The sequence below is a fragment of the Hermetia illucens genome, chromosome 6, assembly GCF_905115235.1.
Source record: "Hermetia illucens chromosome 6, iHerIll2.2.curated.20191125, whole genome shotgun sequence".
Lineage (NCBI taxonomy): Eukaryota > Metazoa > Arthropoda > Insecta > Diptera > Stratiomyidae > Hermetia > Hermetia illucens.
The window spans coordinates 8,563,014-8,577,321 of NC_051854.1; the positions used below are offsets into that span (position 1 = coordinate 8,563,014).

General features: G+C 43.6%; 1 protein-coding gene across 10 annotated transcripts in view; it reads right to left on the bottom strand.

The window, feature by feature from the left end:
* Nucleotides 1-11,767, bottom strand: part of LOC119659810 — a 58,588-nt gene extending 46,821 nt beyond the window's left edge. For 2 of the 10 annotated variants that reach the window (XM_038068092.1, XM_038068082.1), the window contains exon 1: nucleotides 11,205-11,743. The gene's annotated coding sequence lies outside the window, so the exon portion shown is untranslated. The other 8 variants (XM_038068086.1, XM_038068090.1, XM_038068088.1 and 5 more) reach the window with 8 other exon arrangements.
* Nucleotides 11,768-14,308: the final 2,541 nt, after the last annotated feature.

The following is a 14,308-nucleotide window of genomic DNA, read 5'->3' on the forward strand; positions in this document are numbered from 1 at the left end:
GAAGACATTCCAAAGATGGCAATATGCACACCCTTCGGACTCTTCGAGTTCACGCGGATGACTTTCGGGTTGTACAATGCGGCGCAAATCTTTCAAAGGTTCATTCACTCGGTCCTGCGAAACCTCGACTTCTGTTTCGTGCATTTGGATGATGTTTTAGTCGCTTCTTCCACTGAGTCTGAGCATTTAGCCCATCTCGAGCGCATTTTTCAATGTCTCCTTGAGCCCGGTTTAGTCTTAAACGTTGAGAAATCCAAGTTCCTCCAATCACAAATGAGATTTCTCGGCTACTCCATTTCCCCTGACGAAATACAACCCGACCCAGACAAGGTGGAAGCGATCTCAAGCTTCCCGCGTCCGAAAACTGTGACTGAGTTGCGGAGGTACTTGTCTGGCCCCAAAACAAAATACATACGGGTGATTGTGTGGCCTGAAGAGGCTGTCCGCGCGTTTGATAAATTCCGACAACAGGCTGACGCTACATTCTTGGCATTTCCTCGACAAGATGCACCCCTAGCCGTTTTTGTTGATGCCTCTTACATCGCAGTAGGTGCTGCTCTTCACCAAAAGATGAATCAAGTCTGGCAGCCATTGAGCTTTTTCTCTAAGCAGTTGAACCCCGCTCAACGGAACTACAGCACTTACGATCGAGAACTGTTCGCCGCGTACTTGAGCATTAAATACTTCCGCTTCTCCCTAGAAGGCACGCCGTTCACAGTGTTCACGGACCATAAGCCTCTCACGCATGCTTTGAAACAAAAGCCCGACAAAGCGACCCCTCGTCAGCTTCGACACCTGCGCTTTATAAGCCAGTTCACGTCAGACATACAGCATGTGTCCGGCAAGAACAACATAATTGTTGACGCTTTGTCACGTGTCTCCGAAGTTAACATCCCCGCCTTACTCGACTTTTCGGCTATCGCCAAGGCGCAGGAGGATGACGCAGTACTTCAGAGCCTCAAATCCAACCCCAAATATAAATTTCCGGAATTGCCCATCTTCGGCTCGAACCTCTCTCTATGCTGCGAAGACTTGGAAAAGGGACCCCGGCCAAGGCATTCCGGCCACCTTTCGCAAGGAAGTGTTCCACGCGGTTCACGATTTAGGGTATCCAAGCATTAGGACAACAAATCGACTAGTCACCGAGAAATACTTCTGGTCCTCCATGAATAAAGACGTAAACTCCTGGGCCAGAGAATGCATCGCATGCCAGAAGTGTAAAGTCACCAGGCATGTAAAAAAAGAAGTAGGCTCATTCCCCACACTACAAGCGGTTCCACACTATACACCTCGACATCGTAGGCCCTTTGCGAGACTTGCACCGGTTCAAGTATTGCCTTTCAGTCATCGACAGGTTTACGCGGTGGTCTGAGGCAATACCTCTGAAGGACATTAAGGCGCAATGTTGTGCCGAAGCCCTTTGTCGAGAGTGGATCCCTCGCTTTGACGTCCCTGCAGTGATCATCGCTGACCAGGGAATGCAATTTGAGTCCACCCTTTTCTCGAAGTTAGGCAAACTCCTGGGTTTCAAACGCTAGCGGACTACGGCATACCACCCGCAATCCAATGGGATGCTAGAACGTTGGCACCGGACGTTGGCTATTATGGCCCGGGACGATCCGTCCTGTACTCAAGTCTTGCCTCTCGTCCTACTCGGTCTACGAATAACCCGCCGAGAGGAATTTACTGCCAACCCAGCGGAGCTGGTATACGGGGAGAACCCAAGGCTCCCAAGTGATCCGGTCTTCGACAAGAGATCGGGTCTCACAGATTCGGGATTGCTGCGTCTGCTGAGGGACAACCTTCGTCGCAATAAAGCCACACCTCCCACCCGACACTCGTCCGCACCAATTTGAAAGTTCAATAAGAAAAATGAATTGCAGCAATTCGGAATTTTACTTAAAATATAATTACATATGTTTTACTATCAAAACCATGCAGACTAAATTGTGTGCATTCTCTTAGAAAAGGTTAAAATATAATTACAGGCCACTTGTATGTCAAAAATAAATCATACAAAGACTAAAAACCGGTTACAATTGGCACCCTAAATCGACTACAAAAGTTTATCAAGCTCGTCATAGAGTTGCGTCTTATTACATACGTCATATGCAGTCCTGACGAGATGGGGGAGGAAAGGATCACCCCCGAAGCCCATAGTTTGCTCAGGAGGGGGGATGTTATTTCAACCATCACTTTGAAAAGTCATTAAGGATTCGCATTTTCAGAACTCTTTCGAAGTACAACCTGCAGACATCTTTACTACAGATCGGAGAACGTCCATACGGTATTATGTTGTATGTACAAACAAACTCTGATCAGAAGCGAACATAAGTTTGTGGTAGATCTCTAGAAGCTTGTGATGGAACCACTCACAAGCTGTAAGAGGGATTTCGTGTAATCATTTAATCAACGTGATAATTTCTCCTATCTAGTGTTGAAAATCACAATCGATAACAGCTCCGACGATGAGATCCGAGCATGCTTTTTGGCAGCCAATAGAGTCTACTTCAGCTTACAAATACTGTTCCGCTTGAAACGTTTCACTATAGGGTCAAAACCCTTTCTGTAGAAGACAATGATCCTACCAATCCTCATGTATTCTTCAAAGACTTGAGTTCTTAGTAAGAAAAACTGTGAACTCTTAGCCGCGTTCGGGAGAAGAATCCTCGGTTATGAGTAATGACAGGACCATCTGGTTGTAAATAAAATACAGTTCAATAAGTAGCGGTGGGCGGGTTACTTAATCCGTATCGGTAAGACTGATCCAGCTCGTAAAGTTTATAAGGTAAAAAAGAAAACGTGGCAGACCCTGCCCCAGATGGAGCAATAGAGTAAGCCAGGACGCCAAATATCTTTTAGGGGTATCGAATTGGTGGACCTCGGCGCAAAACCAAGATGCCTGCAGTTCTTTAAGTAAGGCAAGCCTAAACCGGATACCGGTTGTTGCGCCGTTTATGATGGAAGGAGTGATAGTGTCATCCATAAAATACTTGCAAGGTAATAGTACTATCCATAGTAATCAGAGAAGAAGCACAGGAAATGCCCTAGTAGGATATGGGAAAGCAACACACACCCTGACTGACTTATACGGAGAATACTTTCCGGCCTAAACCTGCCTTGTATTATGGGATTGGCTGAAATTTTCCAAAAGCTGGTAAATGTTCACGTGAGCCAACCTCTTACCATCTCATTCATCTTAAATGGAGGGTCCTGAATTATGGCTTTTTCTGGATAGTTAGCGGAATGTCAGCTTTTTAGATTGGAATTCTCATTTCTCTTAAACGATTGGTTAGCGGCTTATCTGAAAACGGGTGAGTGTGAGATGTGCATCCAATTAGATCAATTGGAACCAAATTAGGAGGTCCTCAATGACATCGATGAAAGACACAAGGAGTATATTATCTCTGTAGGTATTCAGCAGGTTCAGCACTGCACGGTGAAACATCATGTTAGTGAATGACATGAAAGACAGCACAGCATCTGGCACAGGCTAGGATGATGGCAATAGATCCACGGTATATTTGTAAGAGGTTTAAGCCTGAAGAGAGAAGAGGAAGAGGGGGAGTTTCCCTCAGCCCCCAAAGTTTCTCAGAGGCCCGAAAAAGACACATAACTAGAAAGTGAAAGCTTAAAGGATGATAGGCGGACCAGCATATTGTTCACCCCGGTCCGGGATTTTTCCTCTACGAAATGAGGATATCTGCGATCGATATGGAGTTTCGCCGGTCGTGAAAAAATGCTAAAAACACGTTTTCGATGGTATGTTCACGTAAGTCATGATAATGAGAATTCACTCACGAAGATTGGTCTGAATATCGAGTTCAATGGTAACCGACCAGAGGGCCGGCCAAAACAATGGTGACTTGATACGCTAGATGGGGATTTGAAAGTCTCGCTATTGCATTCAGATCAGGCTTGTGATAGAAATGGCGAAACCGATCCCAACGAGCCGACCCCGCTTGTAAACGGGACAAAGACTGAAGAAAAAGACGAAGGGACTCAACATGGTCCATTTCGTTAATTATTCTTGAATTGTGCAAACCATGTGCCTATAGCGGCAGGACAAACACAAAGTCCCAAAGACCCGTGGCACAGTTTTTCATGCGGATCACGAGGCTGTCTCCCGGCCTATGCATTCAGGATTTAAACGTTGAACTCTCTATCAAATAATCAAGGGCGGTCCAAAACCACATTTCGAACTGCTCCATTTCCCGAATGTACTTAATGTTAATAATTACGGATTCTGCACAAATGAAGGGGAGGTTTTCGTTGCCTTGTTTACATGAGATAATGCTACTTAATTCTCTTCTCCATCGATTAATTGATTTTATAATGAATGTATGTGCAAGCTTAATATACTTTTCGTTTGTAATCTGTTCCATTTCACATTAAGGTTTCCACGTTGAAGTAATTAAGCGGATTTAAATTAGTGTCCAGTATAGGATAATGGTGATTACTTGAAACAAAAACAGCAGGTCCAAATCCATAGCAATCAGTTTTCGTATTCTGTAGCCAAAAGTCGTAAAGAAATGGAACTAGTGAGTACTAATCTCCTCTAATCTTTTAATCTGGAACTATTTTTTAGGGTGTGGTAGTAAATTCAGAATCACCTAATGGAATGTCTTCAATTTCTGGCGATATTCCGCCTTTTATGTGCTAATTTAAGGGCACGCATTTTTTAATTTCTATTTGTTTTATAAAAGTAAGCCGCTAAATTTGCTCTCAGAGAATTGATACATTTTATATACGGTTGACATATACCTCTGTGCACTCTTACTCCCTTGTTCTGCGCCAGGTAATAAATATGACATAATCCGCAATGGAGTTTTCGCCCTTTCTCAATGTGTAACCTATAGACTGAAACTTGGCCTTCTGATCAACAAATCCATGGGGCATTTGGTCCTTACGCTGACGAAGTTCTTCATTTGTTATTGTCGTAAGCCAGAGGACCCTAATGATATCAAGTTTGGTATCACGATCATCAGTAACAACACCTCCTAGATACACAAACTACAACCATGCGTTTCAGGGTAATTTTAGCTATTACCTTTGCGACGGCGGAGAACACGCAAATACCTCTCCAATAATTGCATTCAAGTCAAATGCCTTCAGTTTCTGCAGAAACTTCCGAGAATGCAAAGAACAGCTCAGGACTGAGACTATCAAGTCCAGCTGTTTGGCTTCCTTAGTGCATTCATGGCCAAGATGATTTCAATTCTGTTTGGGGGAACAGTGTATCCGCAAAATAATAGTCCCGCCTCTTCCGAAGAGTCTTAAACTACTCGTACTAGTGGATGGCAAGCATATTACCTATTCCTGAACGGTACCATCAAAAGTGTTGCGACCACCTCCAAGTTCTTTTGTGATGCTCTGTACGAAGCTGAAATAATTATTATCTACAGCAGACTCTGTCTCCCTGACCAGCGGAATAGTAAATTCTCGCCGTTACTCGTAGCGGCAAAAAGACCGATCAGCTTCCACGTTTTCGGGGTCAGTCAGATCTTGGTAACTTGATCATTGTTTTCTGGCGAACTGTTCAAGATACCTGTCGTCTTTACAGAAGGTAGTTTTCGCAATGTCGAACGACAGCTAGATCACGAAAATGGATCGTGTTGACATTTAGCGGTCGAGACTATGGAAACGGAAGCAAGCAACCGTTAAAGTGATGATCTCGCTCGAGACCGATTTCTCCTGTTGCACACATCTAGAAGACAGTCGCTAAATTTACTACTGATCGCGATGTGGCCGATCTAACTGTATATATACTGTACGCTGTTGAAACCTAACTGATCCTGGAAGCTGCAAAAAAAACGTGAACCTCTCATTATTCCCATTATGATCTCCAAAACCACGTTTTCCGATCACACGTCCAGATCGCTCATCACGATCACAATGCCATCTTTAGGGGCTTGCTTGACTGTACTAAGTTGCTCAAAGAAGCCTCCTCTTCTGTACCAGAAATCTCCGGAGAAAGAAGATTTCCTCATTCTGGACCGGAATACTGTTGTGAAAATTCTATTTAACATCGGTCCCAGGACATGGAGGCGCGGCTTATTTTTGCCAGGCTTAGAGGGGTTTAGAGTACAGTAATACAATGCCGCAAGAGTGTGAATTTTCAACACTCAGCTCGCAAAGAAATCATGACCTTGGCAGGGTGTCAAGTTTTCGGCTTCAAAGTAAATACTATTGGTGCGGTTGCGGTGTCACCACCTACACGCTGAGGCACAAGCGTGACTCTTCCCTCTTCAGGGAACAACGTAAATAAACCGATAAAACCAAAACTCGAACAGATAGTCAATTTCAGAATTACAGAGAATTCAACCCTGTAGTTCTACTGTGAGAAATGGGTGCATCAAGGTAAGCAGTGTCGAAGGGGCGACGAGACACAGAAAAGTCCTATGAGCCGTCAACCATACTTAAAGCACGCTGCATAAGGTTCCCATATGAGTACGATGTGAAGCATGTAATAAAACAATTGATTTGTGATTTTCGAAGTGGCCAAAATCGTGCAAAGATTTGAAGCAGCAAATATACCTCGGTAAAGAAGTGGTGGACATCGAGAAAAGGGCACGATCGCGGAAATAACCGGAAATATATTTGCATCTAGAAGTCGATTACAGAAACGTCAGCTGGATAGAGGTAGTTATTTTAGCAGTCTTCAATAGAAACCCAAAATGATAGGTGACGCGACTGCAAGTCCAAAAATAAAGCATCTACACATTATTCGGCCCTGCATTTGTTACGTCCAGTTCTACCACGTTTCTTTTAATGGCTGCACTACCCGTTTCTTTTCCTCTTCCTCCGGCGTCATACAAAGCTCTATTTTAGGTCCATGCTCTATGACGACGACCTTAAGCGTGTGACTCTCAACAATCAAACCTAGGCGCTCTGGTTCGCTGGTGTTCTGCTAATGGGATGGTGATAAAATCGTTTTGTCTTCTTTAAAAAAAACCTTCCCCCGACACTGCATTTACGTCAAAAAGAAGACAAGTTCATTCTAGCCAAGTTGGTGCAATTGAAAGAAGAACTTTCAAAGGCCATCATATTATGGTTTTCATACTAAAAACCTGAAGATCGGGCTCTGAGTCTAAAGAAACAGCTGAAGGTTTACCGAAAAAACAGGGTCACATACTAAGAAAACGGCAATTAAGGTAGCGATGACGATTATAAGGCGGGGAGGACTCCGAAGCCGGAAGAGAGGATTCAGCTGGGGCCGAGCCTAGATGAATCCCTGCTGAATTTTTCCAATCAGGCATATCAAACTTTTGTGGGCCAGCAACCAGCAAATTTCGAAACTTGAGTACTACCGAAATGTTAACAACGTCTTGAATAATGACTTCACAGCTACGACCTTTGGCTATCGAAAACGAACTATGATTGATTTCTCGAGTGTACGCATGGTCGGTGTCGGGTAGTCTCTGAAAGCTACCGCAAAGCGCGCTCACCTGGGAGCCGGTTTCTGGGAGAATTTTGACTACGAGATTCCGGTACGAACAATTACATTCAGTTCAGGAGAGGCTCCCCTAAGGTGACATCCTAATCGTTACCCACCTGAATGCCAGAATTTGCTCTGACGGCACCTTGCTCGGACATGTGATGCGGAAGCACGGACTTGGCGACCGTAATGATAATGGTGAAAAGTTTGTGGATTTCTGCAGCTTCCACCAGGGCGAGCTGGAGGTGCCGTCTTAATATCGCCCACTTTATATGCTTGACACTGCTGGGAAAGTGCTCGAAAAGCTCATCAGAAGTAGACTCGCTGAAGCGATACGAGCCGTTCTCTGCTCTATGAAACGTTAGAGAGTCAGAGGAGGATGGAGACCATGTCAGAAGTAGCGCAGGGATCCATCCTAGGGCCACATGCTTTGGGAAAAACCGAAGTAGTCATCCCGACTAAAAAGAAAATTCCGACTCTGCGTCATATATCGTTTGGCGAGTCGAGAATCGAGTCGAAACTAACCGTAAAGTACTTGGACTAACTCTTACCTTAAAGATGAGCTTTTTTGAGCAAATCAAAGCAACAGCGAATAAGACTGCAACTAGAGTTTCGGCGTTAAGTAGATTAATGGCAAATATTGGGGGCCTACGCCTAGCAGGCGATCTCTCCTGATGAGTTCAACGCAGTCTGTCCTGCTCTACGGCCCAGAAGTATGGGCTGACGCTCTTGGCAAGGAGAAATATCGTAAGCGTTTCGGGGATGTACAGAGACGGGAAGCTTTACGGGTCGCCTCTGCGTACCGTACTGTCTCTGAACTGGCCGAGATGGTGATCGCCGGAGTGATCCCCGTTGCCTTTCTTGCTAAAGAGCGTAAAACCATATACAAGCGCAAGGGAGAAGCGCCAAGGGGGGTGGTTGCGCGTGAAGAACAGCAACACACCCTAGATGATTGGCAACTCACTTGGCGAAATGAAACTAGAGACAGATGAATTGCGCGGTTCATTGGCAACTTAGGTGCGTGGCCAAATCGGAAGCATGGTAGGACTGACTATTTTCTTACACAGTTCTTAAGTGGACACAAAGGTTTTCAGTCTTACCTGCACAAGACTGGGAAGGCACGCTCTCGACGGCGATTGTGTGTTTTGCAATGGAGTTGTGGACGACGCCCATCACACCTTTTTCTCTTGTCAGCAGCTCTATTTAAACACAAGGGATCTCTCTCCAGAAAACATTGTCGAGGAGATGCTGAGGACCGCTGACAAGTGAAGCCGCGTTGCCCATTACTTTCGAGTCCTTCTCGTTGCAAAGAAGATAGAGTTCGACCGGTGGAGTAGCCCGATGGCAGGGGGTTCCTTGAATTGAAAGTTCCTCTCCTCCTCTTCCTTCTCATTGGTGAAAGGAATTCCCTGATTTGAAGACTCCATAAGGCGAGAGAGTTCGGGGGCTAGCCCGAAGTAATGTGACAAACGGTTCCACGCTAGCTCTCTGACGATAGGGAAGGATTTAGTTGGTAATTCGACGACGTATCATTGCGGGAGTCCAACACTCTGTGTGTAAATACATTCACCTATCCTACCTCCCAAAAATAGATTGGAAAAGGGATTCGAGAGGTGGACCCTGAGGAGAACAGTAGGAGCTGCAACTATATCAAATATTGGAAAGTCTTCTAGCTTGGAAGCTAGAATGCGTTGGCCACTTTCAACGTATGGACGGCACTCGGATACCTAAAAGGCAAGAAGACTACATACAGGAGGAGCAAATCGAGTTTCTAGGCCGCACGGAATATCATTGCAAATTCACGGGTTAGGTACGAGATAGCCTGGATAGGCGTTATCAAGACACGGCCCAGATGTGTCGATAACATCTAGATAATTTTTTTGTATATGCTATATATGACACCAACACCAGAGTAACTGGGCAAATTTTTCAAGCATAAATCTTTAAAGAACGTCAGAATATGGGCAATGTTTTTCTTCCACCATACACATTCAAGCAATACGCCGGGAGACGAACCACCTGCATGTTGTTTTCTCGCTAGTTTTGGGTGTGCAAATGCAGAATAAAAGCACCAAGACCGGTGGGAAAACCCCAGAAACGCTATGCAGATTCTGTTGACGCAGACAGCGCATCATCGCTCGGATTTCTAAATTGGAGGATGCAATCGATGAATCGAGATTGTTGAAGGAAGGACAACCTGAAGGCCAAGATCTAAGATGAGCTGTAGTGCCTTGACGACGATATGGAAAGTGACTACTGCTGCTAATCGAAAGTTGCTAATATTCGTCAACACCTGCTTTTATCTTGTTATCGCCTATGGGCGATAAATAATTTGCCCTAGAAATGAGTGTGCTGACTTCTCTGGAAATCCCATACGAAGCTAATATACATTCCTAGCAACCATCCATGCTAGCAACTATACTTGCTTTATCCCACAGAGGAGTCTAGACAAGCATATAACTTTGTATTTTCTGTCCCATATATCTGTACTAAGGAATCTATATCTATTAGTCCATCCCATGAAGCACTTTTGAAAAAAATCGGAAGGATCTTCTTTCTTCTCCTTTGGTTTCGGCAAAAGTGCATTTCAATTTCTAAGCCAAAAAATTCAGGGGATGATGTACACATTAAGACACGTGGAATTCAGTTAGTAACCATGAAAGGCCGAAGTAATAAGAATCCGCCTACGCTCACGACTTGTGGGGAAAATTCAGTGACTCAATAATTTCCGGAAATAGCTCTTAGAAGTGTTCGCTAAGATTTTATAACTGTCCTTTAATTGAACCCTTATGGCCGAGCGATGGAAATCTATGAGACATACAGTAACTCCTAAATTAAAAAAAAAACGGAAATACTATAGAAAATTTCAATCCACCAGTTTTTGGAGATAGACATTCCAGTCTGAACACCAATTCCTTCGGCACGCTAACAAGCATAAAAGTATCTTTTCAAACTACTTGGTATGCCACAAGTCAATTTTATTTGAAATTATTAAGCGGAAGTTCAGAAATAGAAACCCCATGCTGTCTTAAACAATTGTTTGAAAATAATTGGGAACTAATCACTCTAGCGATCTTAGCGATCTTGTTCTGGAAAAATATACATCTTCTCCATGAAATTTGCAAAGGAAATAATTTAGTATTACAGGAACTGCCTAGTTGACTCAGCTTCATATTGATGTTGTTTAAAATACCGCATGCATTGTTTTGAAATCCAATAAATTAGTTTTGTGAAAATACAACTGGACGAGCTGTGGCGAATGAGTATGAGAGTGGTGACCTTGCCACCCCCTATGTAGTCAGTAAAGATTCAATGTTGGTTGTTTGACTATCAAAACTTTTTTGAAGCTTTCCCCCCAAAGATTCATAGTCATTTCCATCCCCACTAAAGTAAACTTCCAACAAAACAAAGTTGTACATTATCCAACCATCAATCCCACCCCAATATAAATGGTATTGGGTTCGATAATAGACCAGGACATTTTTCCTCTTTAGCTCTTATTGTTGTGTTGGGTATATTCTTTCAAGAGGACCAAACTTTGGTAGGAATGATAAATGTTGTACACTCACTTCCAGCCCCGATTCTGTAATCCTTTGTGTTCCGAGCTATTAACATTCACAAAGAGTCCTTTCAGTGTTTCTAGAAGGGGCGAAAGCATTGACCCGAAATAAATCACATAAACTTGTCGCTGTATAAATAGTAGGAGTCTGTGACGAGAAGAATTCGCTAAAGAGGCTCCGAAGCATCTTTTGCACTCCACTCTTACTCATATGGATTTCTGATCCATCACACACTATACATTAGCACCACTCGCACTATTTTCTCCGCACTAAAGCCGCACATCAGACCAGGGCATTTTCCGGTTACTTAAGATACACTCAGTTGACACACTTTCTCTCGAGCGAAATCTTCTTCAGCCAGTTTCCTTCTGGATTGACAATTATAAAAATAGATTCAACCGCAAATCCGATCGAATTGGTAGCAACAAAATCGGTTCTGCAATAACGCCCCCAATGTGGGACAAATAGCTTGAGGACTTTCTAATTGAAAGGAATCTCATTTACTCCACGCAATCATGCCACCGAAAAAATGCTGCAATTTATCGAAAATTCACTGGTAGACGATGGAAATTATAGCTAGAGCCCGAGACATGCAACAACAACATCTTGTCGAAAGCGATGGAAATAAATTCGTGGACGAAAATAAGACCGAAAAATAGAAAATTGTGAACAAAATGCTGAGCTGAAAATTTCCGAGCTAAATACAGAGCCACGCGACGGTGGAACAATGAAATTAGACTAACGACCGCACACGGCTCGAACGCAATGAGATGATTTCCCGACCAGCTTTTCCTACCCAACAGCTTTTCCTCAACTACTCTTTCATTAATTTTACCCCCCTATTCGATTTGATACAATGTTGTTGATGGCGGAGTTACCGTAAAGATTGGGGAACATGGGTGATGAAAATGGGAAGGAAAAGTGGAGGAAAACTCTATGGAAAACTTGATATTTGGAAAATTGTTTCAAACTTAATGATTTCTTTTAGTAGAGGGTCCTTGCTTTAAAGTTAATATGAGTTTTTGAGATCCGAAAACTAACCCTTAATTCGTACTTGAGTTCGACCCCCAGACGGCCAATAAAGGTTCTGAGCAGATTCTTGGCCACTTCTAGGCCTTAGTTTCTATCAAGTCCATTAACCCAGATAATTTGATGAAAATACTTTTTATCTTTTCCATAAAGTCAGCTTTAAATTATACTTCAATTGCACAAAACTAAAAGGACTGAACTGAAAGGACGAATACAAGTCTAGCAAAGTAGACTTCTAGGAGTGTCCACGGTGGCAACACACTATCAGAAAAATGACTGACTCAAGAAAATCCTACCCTAAAATCACAATCCAGTGGGAAACAGATTGAGTAAAAGTATCTTAAGAAGCTAAGATCTTCAAGATAATGTCGGGACTCAAAAACGAATAATGCAATCCCCAAAATTCACACCGAGGATAACTTTCACTAAATGCAGAGAGACTCATTACTAACACTTTAGGTCTTTTATTAGTCTGAAAACGAAGTCTCAGATAGAAATGGTACTGAGCATCGCGAAGGACCAATGATGAAGATGCCTTCCTCACTGTTAATAGCTTCCAATGAACACCTCCCTAGCTCCCTAATTCCAAACAATTCAACCAACATCACACCGCAACCAACCTCAAATTTTCCGCTGGGAAAGAATATCTCTTGTCTATGCACTTACCACGAACACCCCCTTCGGAAAATGCTTTATATGAGCCGACAGAGAGAAAAACAAAATTTTCCGGGTATTCGGCAAAGTTCGGTAAAGTAACACGCGGTACAAATTTATTTTGTATTCATCCCAACAACGGGTTCCCCTTTCATAAGTGCACATACATATCTATCGTGTCTGTGTGTCAGTTCTAGCATTGACTTTGCGGAATTCAAATCAAATAATTTGTAAATAGCATTGCCGGGAAAATATCAAGCAGAATAAACTGAAGGGAATATTGAGCGGAAAAGCCGGGGATTTAAATAGGACAGTTGATGGAGGAAGTATTCAGATGCATATCAAAATTCAGCTCTCAGTAAACTGGATGCTATTGTGCTCCTTTGAAATGGTCTATTTGATTTTGAGCAAGAACGGACGCTATGAAATTATTGGGCGATCAAAGGGTAGTATAGTTCCCAGGGCGAAACGTGGATTGGTACCCACGATGGAGCATAAAACCTGGGAAATGCCTGCTGAACCAACACCAACAGCTTTACTACCAAACCCTATCTGCACTTCCACGTGGTGATCGCTGGGAGTTCTTTCTTCATGAAAAACTGCAAACAGAGAAGGCTGAAGGCGAGTCTCCCACGACTAAAAACGAAACAAAATGTACCAATTGGAGGACCAGTTGGGATTGGGGGTTGGATAGAGTTGACAACCCTACACGGAAAACCGATGTTACGAAGCCCAAGAAGGAACCTCGGACAGGATGGATTTTACAACGACGAACCTGGCAAGGACAACGGATTAACGATTTGCATATTTTCTCAAGGAACGTGCGCTCCCTGTACAGACCGAATGCTGCTGATCAGCTAGCCGATACCCTGTCCCAACATAGGGCTGATGTAACAGTGTTGAAAGAGATGCGATGAAAAGGGACCGGTTTCCTGGAGAAGAGCTGCTACACCATATATTATAGCGGCCATCAAGTAAACCATGTGCTCGGAATAGATTTCTTAGTCAGCCAAAAAATGAAGCCTGCTGTTATGGGCTTTGAAAATATAAGCGAACGGCTATGCACTCTGCGCTTGCGAGGCAAGTTTAGAAATATAAACCTCATAAACGTTCACGCCCCTACAGAGGAGACTGCAGAGTCGGAGAAGGATACTACGAGGCAGTTGAGCGGACCCTCGAAGTCTGCCCCAAGTATGATATAAAAATCATACTTGGAGATTTCAACAGTCAAGTAGGCACGGAGCCCGTATTCAGACGATACGTCGTCTCCCATAGGGATACCAATGATAACGGACTGCGAATTATTCAGTTAGCAGTATCGCACGAAGTGGTTGTTGGAAGTACCTGGTTTGCGCGGAAAGTGGTCCACAAACATACATTGACCTCTCCAGACGGGACCCACTTTCAACCAAATTGACCACGTGCTGATCGAACGCCGCCACCTCTCAGCCTTGATGTATGTCAGAACATATAGGGGGGCCAATATAGACTCGAATCATTATCCCGTTGGCATAGTGCATCGAGCTCGAATTACGACACCACCTACAATCCCCTCTGACAATCAGGTAAGAGTGATTACCGAAGTCATTCACAACACAGCCCTCCGCGACACCTATAAGAGAGATAG